This window comes from Myotis daubentonii, chromosome 3, assembly GCF_963259705.1.
Source record: "Myotis daubentonii chromosome 3, mMyoDau2.1, whole genome shotgun sequence".
Classification (NCBI taxonomy): Eukaryota; Metazoa; Chordata; class Mammalia; order Chiroptera; family Vespertilionidae; genus Myotis; species Myotis daubentonii.
Window position 1 is genome coordinate 78,760,264 of NC_081842.1, and position 9,701 is coordinate 78,769,964.

Below are 9,701 nucleotides of genomic sequence, written 5' to 3' on the forward strand. Positions count from 1 at the left end.
ATCCCATGGGACCCGCCCCACCCAAGCCCTGCAGGGAGGCTTTTGCTGGATAGCCTAAGGCAGAGGCTAGATTAGCACCTCCCTAGAGATCCAGGAGCCAGGAGCCACCCAGAGTTCAGAGTGGGACCATCCAGTTTGCAGCTTTGTGGAACCATGAAGGACACACTCATAGGGGCATACTCAGTGAGCACCAAAGCCCCATTGAAGCAAGTCTTGCCCCGGAGGGGTGTCTCCAGCACAGAAGTTCTCCCACTGCAGACACAGTGGATTCTCATAGCCAATTGGCCTGGAGGTCAATTCCTCCCAGTGATAGCTACAACAATCAAGGCTTAACTACAACAAGACTGTGCACAAAGACCACAAGGGGGTGCACCAAGGGTGTCCTCCTCAGGTAATTGGGGAGGCTGAACCACTGGGCCCTACAGGACATTTAGCACAGAAAACCACTTTATCAACACAGGGAAGCATAAAAAATGCGGAGACAAAGAAAAAGGACACAAATGACAGAAATGGAGGAAAGCAAATGACTGGATATAGAGTTCAAAACCACAGTTATAAGGTTTTTCAAGAATTTTCTAGAAACTGCCAATAAACTTAATGAGATCTACAAGAAATCTAATAAGACCCTCGAGGTTGTGATAAAGGACCAACTAGAAATTAAGCATACACTGACTGAAATAAAGAATATTTTATAGAATCCCAACAGCAGACCAGAGGAGCACAAGAATCAAGTCAACGATTTGAAATATGAAGAAGCAAAAAACACACAACCGGAAAAGCAAAATGAAAAAAGAATCCAAAAATACGAAGATAGTGTAAGGAGCCTCTGGGACAGCTTCAAGCATACCAACATCAGAATTATAGGGGTGCCAGAAGAAGAGAGAGAGCAAGATATTGAAAACCTATTTGAAGAAATAATGACAGAAAACTTCCCCTATCTGGTGAAAGAAATAGACTTACAAGTCCAGGAAGCGCAGAGAACCCCAAACAAAAGGAATCCAATGAGGATCACACCAAGATACATCATAATTAAAATGCCAAGAGCAAAAGACAAAGAGAGAATCTTAAAAGCATCAAGAGAAAGACAGTCAGTTACCTACAAGGGAATACCCATACGACTGTCAGCGGATTTCTCAACAGAAACTTTGCAGGCCAGAAGGGAGTGGCAAGAAATATTCAAAGTGATGAATGCCAAGAACCTGCAACCAAGATTACTTTATCCAGCAAAGCTATCATTCAGAATTGAAGGTCAGATAAAGAGCTTCACAGATAAGAAAAAGCTAAAGGAGTTCATCACCACCAAACCAGTATTATATGAAATGCTGAAAGGTATCCTTTAAGAAGAGGAAGAAGAAGAAAAAGGTAAAGATACAAATTATGAACAACAAATACACATCTATCAACAAGTGAATCTGAAAATCAAATGAATAATCTGATGAACAAAATGAACTGGTGATTATAATAGAATCAGGGGCATAGAAAGGGAGTGGACTGGCTATTCTTGGGGGGGAAAGGGGTGAGGGGGATGCGGGAAGAGACTGGACAACAATCGTGCACCTATGGATGAGGACAGTGGGTGGGGAGTGAGGGAGGAGGGTGGGGTGGGAACTGGGAGGAGGGGAGTTATGGGGGGGAAAAAGAGGAACAACTGTAATAATCTGAACAATAACGATTTAATTGATAAAAAAATAAAATAAAACAAAAAAAAAGAAAAGAATTTTATGGTTGGGGATCACCACAACATGAGGAACTGTATTAAAGGGTCGCGGCATTAGGAAGGTTGAGAACCACTTAAAGCAAATTAAACCTGTTTCTGATGCAGCTAACCTGGGGGCTGTTCACCAGCAAATCTGGCTACCTCTCGAATGGCAAAAGCTTGTAGAACTGAGTTCATGTCAGTTCCTGATTTCGTTCCTTTGCTTCCTCCTTTTGAACAAGAAACTGAAATTAGGGCCCCAAGAACCATCGAAGAAGCATTCAAAATAAGTGACTGTTGTCATATTAGATAATGTTCTTAAGTGAACATGGAACATTCTGAAAGATAGACCACATGGTAGGACACAAAACAAGTTTCTGCAAGTTCAAGAAGATTGGAATCATATCAAACATCTTCTTGGATCTCAATGGCATGAAACCAGAAGTCAACCACTATAAAAAATAAACTCAAAAACATTCAAACACATAGAAGCTAAATAGCATGTTATTAAACAGTGAATGGATCACCAATGAGATCAAGAAAGAAATAAAAATGAAAATGAATACACAGCAACCCAAAATCTATGAGATACAGCAAAAGTAGTCCTGAGAGGAAAGTAATGCTATGGCATTACAGGCCTACCTCAAGAAACAAGAAAAAGCTCTAATAAACTATCTAACACCACAACTGAAAGAATTAGAAAGAGAATTGCAAGAAAAGCCCAGAGGAAGTAGAAGGAAGGAAATAATGAAGATCAGAGCAGAAATAAATGACATAGAGACTAAAAAAACAATATAAAGGATCAATGAAACCAAGAGCTTGTTCTTTGAAAATAAAAACAAGATTAATGAACATTTAGCCAGAAAACCTGAATTGGCTGATAACAACTAATGAAATTGAAGCAGTAATCAAAAACACTCTTAGCAAATAAAAGTCCTGGACCAGATGACTTCACAGGCAAATTTTACCAAACATTCAAAGCAGAATTAACACCTATTCTCTTCAAACTATTTCAAAAAATTCAAGCTCTTTTTACGAGATCAGCATTACCCTAATCCCCAAGCCAGATAAAGACACTAGAAATAAAGAAAATTATAGGCCAATATCTCTGATGAACATAGATGCTAAATTCCTCAGCAAAATATCAGATCCAACAATGCATGAGCAACTGGGATTTATTCCATGGATGCAAGGCTGGTACAATAAATGCAAATCAATAAATTTGCTATGTCACATAAACAAAATGAAGGATAAAACTCATATCAATAGATGCAGAAAAAGCATTTGACAAAATCCAGCACCCATTTTTTATTAAACCTCTCAACAAAGTGGGAATAGAATATACATCAACTTAATAAAAGCCATATATGACAAACCTACAGTCAACATCATAGTCAATGGTCAAAAACTAAAAGCGTTTCCCTTGAGTACAGGGACAAGATAGTCCCAGCCACAGCTCTGAGACAAGAAAACATAAAAGGCACCCAAATTGAAAAGGAGGAAGTTAAACTGTCATTTTTCATAGTTGACATAATATTGTACATAGAAAACCCTAAAGACCACACCAAAAACTACTAGATTTAATAAATGAATTTGGAAAAGAAGCAGCATACAAAAATTTACAAGAAAATTGATGGAAATATTTATACACCAATAATGAACTCTCAGAAAGAGAAATTTATAAATCAATCCAATATAACACTGCAACAACAACCACAAAATAAGATACCTAGAATAAACTTAACCAAGGTAGTAAAAGATCTGTATTCAGAAAGCTATATTACATTAGAAAAAGAAATAGAGGAAGATACAGACAAGTGGAAGCATATATAGCGTTCATGGATAGAGAGAATTAATGTCATTAAGATGTCCATACTACCCAAAGCAATTCTTATTAAAATACCATCAGTATACTTCACATATATAGAACAAATATTCTAAAAATGTATATGGAACCAAAAAGACCCTGACTAGCTGCAGCAATCTTGAGAAAGAACAAAGTTGGAGATATCACAGTATTAGATATCAAACTAGACTACAATGCCTGGTACTGGCACAAGAACGAGAATACAGATCAATGTAACAGAACAGAGATCCCAGAAATCAACCCACATTATTATGGTCAATTAATATTTGACAAACCTGCCCAGGATGCCAGGAGCCAAGCCCTGATGGTCCCTTCCTCAGGAGTGCACCCCAGTCTTAAAGCAGCACTGTTCCCTCATCTCCACATGGTCTCTCAAGCTGCCAGCTGTGCCGCCCACCTGGGCTTCCACCTGAGACTGGTGGATGTCTCCCTAGGCTGGGCTGTTCCTCCTCCACGTGCTGTACACAGCGGTCAGCTCCTGCATGGATGATCCCTCCAAATGTAAAGAACGTAAGATTTGCTGCAACACACCAAGAAATGGGGGCTTCTTCATAGTCACAGAATGTTTGGATTCTCTCTTAGCAGCGATGATAGAAATGTGCTTAAGAGATGCATCTTTGACTCAAATCGAATCTTCACCAAACCACATTTTTCAGATTTTTTGTGATTATTATAAATATAGTAATCTTCTATGTCTTAAATTAATTCACTGCACACCTGGCAAGTGCATTTGGCACTTAGCATAAAACATTATATTTTATTCTCTTCTTAAATACTCTATTTTAATTTAAATATTCTAATTAAAAATATATGCAGCTTTGCAGTAAAGATTTTTTTTAATTTTTTAAGATATTTTATTGATTTTTCATCGAGAGGAAGAGGAATAGAGAGTTAGAAACACTGATGAGAGAGAAACATCGATCAGCTGCCTCCTGCACACCCCCTTCTGGGGATGTGCCCACAACCAAGGTACATGCCCTTGACGAGAATCGAACCTGTGACCCTTCAGTCCACAGGCCAATGCTCTATCTGAGCTAAACCAGTTAGGGCTTCAGTAAAGGGTTTTTTTTGTTTGCTTTTTTAAAATATATTTTATTGAATTTTTTACAGAGAGGAAGGGAGAGGGATAGAGAGAAACATCAATGAGAGAGAAACATCTATCAGCTGCCTCCTGCACACCCCCTACTGGGGATGTGCCCACAACCAAGGTACATGCCCTTGACCAGAATTGAACTTGGATCCTTCGGTCCGCAGGCTGACGCTCTATCCACTGAGCCAAACCGGTTAGGGCTGCAGTAAAGGTTTTAAATTGTCCAAAAAGTCACTTAAATTTTGAGGTTTGTACAGCATATAGTATTTGCATATTACCCTTTTATTATATAGGATAGAGGCCTGGTGCATGGGTGGGGGCCGGCTGGTTTGCCCTGAAGGTTATCCCTGAACAGGGTGGGGGTCCCACTGGGGTGCCTGGCCAGACTGGGTGAGTGGCTGATGGCTGTTTTCAAGCTGGCCACACCTGCTTCAGTGTGGGGTGTTGAGGGATGTTTAATGAATCGAAGACACAGAGATAAGACGAGCACACAGGCGATTGATGCCGGGCAGAGGGCTACAGCTCGCTCAGGCATGTAGCAAACTCTGTACCCTCAACCATTGCTTTTATTGGGGTTTCGCACAAGGTTAGTGCGTCAGCAGTTAATCAACAAAATTTTGTTTTATTCTATATTACAATAGCGCATTGAAGACACTTGCAGCTGTGCATTCCCTTTTCTGCTCTACCCACAACTTTTTAATCTTATCTTTTCTCAGGGAGGTAAGTGTTCTGGGAACTCAGCATGACTCGCTTGCAAGTCACATGGTTGTTCCTGATAGAACATTCACCTCTTCTTAGAAGGACTTCAGATTCGTGTTTACAAATGTCCAGCTACAGTGGGGGTCCCCACTGGGGTGTCTGGTCATCCTAGATGAGGGGCTGATGGCTGTTTTCAGGCTGGCCATACCCCCTTCAGGGTGGGGGGTATTGCTGGGGTGCCTGGCCAGTCTGGGTGAGGGGCTGATGGCTGTTTGCAGGCTGGCCAAGCACCCCAGCAGGGACCCTCACCCCATGAGGGTGTGGCCAGCCTGGGTGAGGGTCTAAGGGCTGTTTGCAGGCTGGCCGCAGCCCCTTCAGGGTGGGGGTCCCCGCTGGGGTGCCTGGCCAGCCTGGGTGAGGGGCTGAGGGTCGTTTTCAGGCTGGCCAAGCCCCCCCGGCAACCCAAGCTTCCAGCCACTCCTTTTTTTTCTTTTTTCAGCAGGTATCTGGGATTTATTTATCTTTTATAATTGAAACTTTGTAGCCTTGAGCAGATCTCAGGGCAGGTGGGAAGCTTGGCTTCCTCCATCGCCAGGAGCAACCCAAGCCTCCTGCTAGCTCCAGCTCCATGGCCACTGCCATATTTGTGATGGAGTGATGGTTAATTTGCATATTACTCTTTTATTAGATAGGATGGTATTTGTGTATCTAAATGTATCAAAACAGAGCAAGTACAGTAAAAAGGTGTAAATGATTAAAAATATGGTACAGCTGTAGAGTGTACTTAGCATAAAGGAGCTTTTAGGATCAGAAGCTGCTCTGGGTAAATTAGTGAGTGGTGAGTGAATGTGAATGCCTAGGACATATTGTACACTACTTCAGATTTTATAAAAACTGTACACTTTGCCTTGCCAACATGGGTCAGTGGTTGAGCATTGACCTGTGAACCAGGAGGTCATATTTCCATTTCCAGTCAGGGCATACGGGCGTGCAGGAAGCAACTAATCAATGATTCTCTCTCATCATTGATGTTTCTATCTCTCTCTCCCTCTCCCTTCCTCTCTGAAATCAATGAAAACATATTTAAAAAATCTGTACACTTATGCTGCACTAAATAAAAAAACACAGAATTAAATCAAGCACAAGAAATATGATTTGATCAAGACACATGGTAAACATGAGATATATGAGATGCTGCTAGCATAACACAGCATATTGTTTCACAGCAAACTTTTTATAAGTAGAAAGAGTACACTCTAAAATACAATGAAAAGTACAGTAACACATAAACAACTAATATAATCGTTTATCATCAAGTATTATGTACTGTACATAATTGTATGTGCTATATACTTTTATAGGACTGACAACGCAGTAAGTTTACATGAACATCACCACAAACACATAATGCCTTTACAACAGTTATGTCACTATGCAATAGGAATTTTTCATCTCCATTATAATCTTACTAGAGCCGTGGTCGGCAAACTGAGGCTTGCAAGCCACATGCGGCTCCTTGGCCCCTTGAGTGTGGCTCTTCCACAAAATACCATGTGCGGGCGCACGTACAGTGCTATTGAAACTTCATGGCCCATGCGCAGAATTCGGTTTCCGGCCTGGGCGAGTCTATTTTGAAGAAGTACTGTTGATATTTGGCTCTGTTGACTAATGAGTTTGCCGACCACTGTACTAGAGACCCAGTGCATGAAAATTTGTACACTCTTGGGGGGAGGGGGGGCATCCCTCAGCCGGGCCTGCGCCCTCTCACAGTCTGGGACCCCTTGAGGGATGTCTAACTGATGACTGATGGCGCCGTGGGGGATCGGGCCTAAGCTGGCAGTCAGACATCCCTCTGGCAGCCCAGGAGCCCTTAGGGATGTCCAACTAACAGCATAAGCCCTTAGTGCTGCACCGCCACTGCACTGGCCAGCCATGAGCCGGCTTCTGGCTGAGCAGCACTCCCCCTGTGGAAGCACACTGACCACCAGGGGGCAGCTCCTGTGTTGAGTGTCTGCCCCCTGGTGGTCAGTGCGCATCATAGCAACTGGTCGTTTCCAGTTGTTCCACCCTTAGGGTCAATTTGCATATTACCCTTTATTATATAGGATGGGACCCCTGTTGTATATGCATGCAGTCCATTGTTGACCAAAATGTCATTATGCAGCAGATGACTGTGTATGTGTCAGACTTTATCAAACTGTCCACTTCATTTTTTAAAAATATTTTTATTGATTTCAGAGAGGAAGGGAGACGGAGAGAGAAACATCAATGATTAGAATTATTGATTAGCTGCCTCCTGCATGCCCCATATTGGGGATTGAGCTCACAACCCGGGCATGTGACCTGGCTAAGGATAGAACCGTGACCTCCTGGTTCATAGGTCGATACTCAACCACTGAGTCACGCTGGCCGGGCTAAATTGTCCACTTCAAGTAAGTGCAGTTCACAATATATCAATTATATTTCATTAAAAATTTTGTTAAAATTTAAGGTTAGATGTCATTTTTTTGTGATTTTCTACTCTAATTATTTGATCAACGAACTATATTAGTCTGCTCAGGCTGCCATAACAAAGCACCACCGATTGAGTGGCTAAAACAGAAATGTATTTTCTCATATTTCTGGAAGCTGGAAGTCCAAGATCAAGGTAACAGCAAGGTTGGTTTCTGGTTGTGAACTTTGTACATGGGCCTGCAGATGGGTAGGTTTTTTTTCCACTGTATCCTCCAGTGACCTTTCTTTTCTCTGGGTGTGCATGGAGAAAAAAATTGCTTGTATCTCTTCATTTTCTTATAGAAACATGAGAAATACTGGGTTAGGGTCTCACACTTATGACCTCTTTTAACCTTCATTACCTCCTTCAAGCCCTTCTCTCCAAATAGTTACATTGGGGATTAGAGCTTCAAGATATGAATTTGGCAGGGAATACAATCAGTCCATAACAGGAACAAACTACAGGTCCTAATTATGTAAAATAAGAGGGCTTTTACCCAACTTATTCACTTACCCCTAATACTTTTAGCATCTACTGTTTCAACAGCATCCTAGTGTCACCTGCGCTCTTGGAGGGATCACATCTGCTCTTCTCTACCCAGAGTATTCCAGTAACTACCCTAAAAGTAATTAAATCGATACCAAATGAAAGTAAATGAGCATTCCTTCCATTTCACATCCATTATCCATTTTCTTAAGGGTAGGACTATTTTATTGTAAATTCACTTACACGACAACATTACTCAGAAGTCTTTTTGGTAGACTTCTGTCTGTAGTTTGTTCTGATTTTTAATTGCTCATTAATTATAAGCAGAATAACAACCATTACTAATTATAATAAACAGATAATCACTCAAACAAATGTACAAATTTTTTATTTAGAGTTAGAGACTCAAATACAAATTAAATAAGTACAATATATGAAGCCTTCATAAAAGCAGACCAAACCCCTTCAACTCATCTATTTCTACAACAAAATTAAAACCTAAAAAGAGTCCAAAATCCAAGTATTTTTAAATTATTATTTTCAACATTAAATTACAAAACACTCAAATAAATTTAATTAGAAAATGAACACAGCTACTGCAGAGGTAATCCTGCTAGCTATTCACTAAAATGAATTAAGAAATTAAAATTTAGTATGATTTCTATTCACAAATAAATCACCTCATTTAAAAAAGACAATTATTTCTCTCCAGACTGAGGTCTACTTTACTTGACTTTTAAAAATAACTATCATCTATCTATCATCTATCTATCTATCTTTTTATTGATTTCAGAGAGGAAGGGAGAGTGCGAGAGATGGAAACATCAATGATGAGGATGATTGACTGATACCTCCTGCACGCCCTACACTGGGGATTGAGCCTGCAACCTGGGCATGTGCCTGACCAGAAATTGAACTGTGATCTCCTGGTTCAGAAGTCGATGCTCAATCACTGAGCCACGCCGGCTGGGCTGTTTATTTGACTTTTAATTTTAATATGGCACAATAGATTTGATCAGCAAAAGCAGTATCACTAAAAATGTTTACAATGTTCTTTAGACTCTGCTTTACTTCATGAATGAGAGGGGTCATATATATTTAAAAGTTAAAACATTACAATATAATAGATACCTTTTAATAAGGTGCATGGCAAAATAAAAATATACATTAAACAATAAAATCTTTTTATATAATTTATGAACAGAAAATTGATCAGACACATTTTATGTCTTCCCTTTTTACTAGGTCTTAAATCTCCAGAAAAAAAAAAAGTCATATTATTGTTATAAATTCAATTCTAAGAATTTGCATCAAAAAGGCAGCAAGGGAGATAGTATAATGTTTACGTCCATATTGTTTTTGAATATAT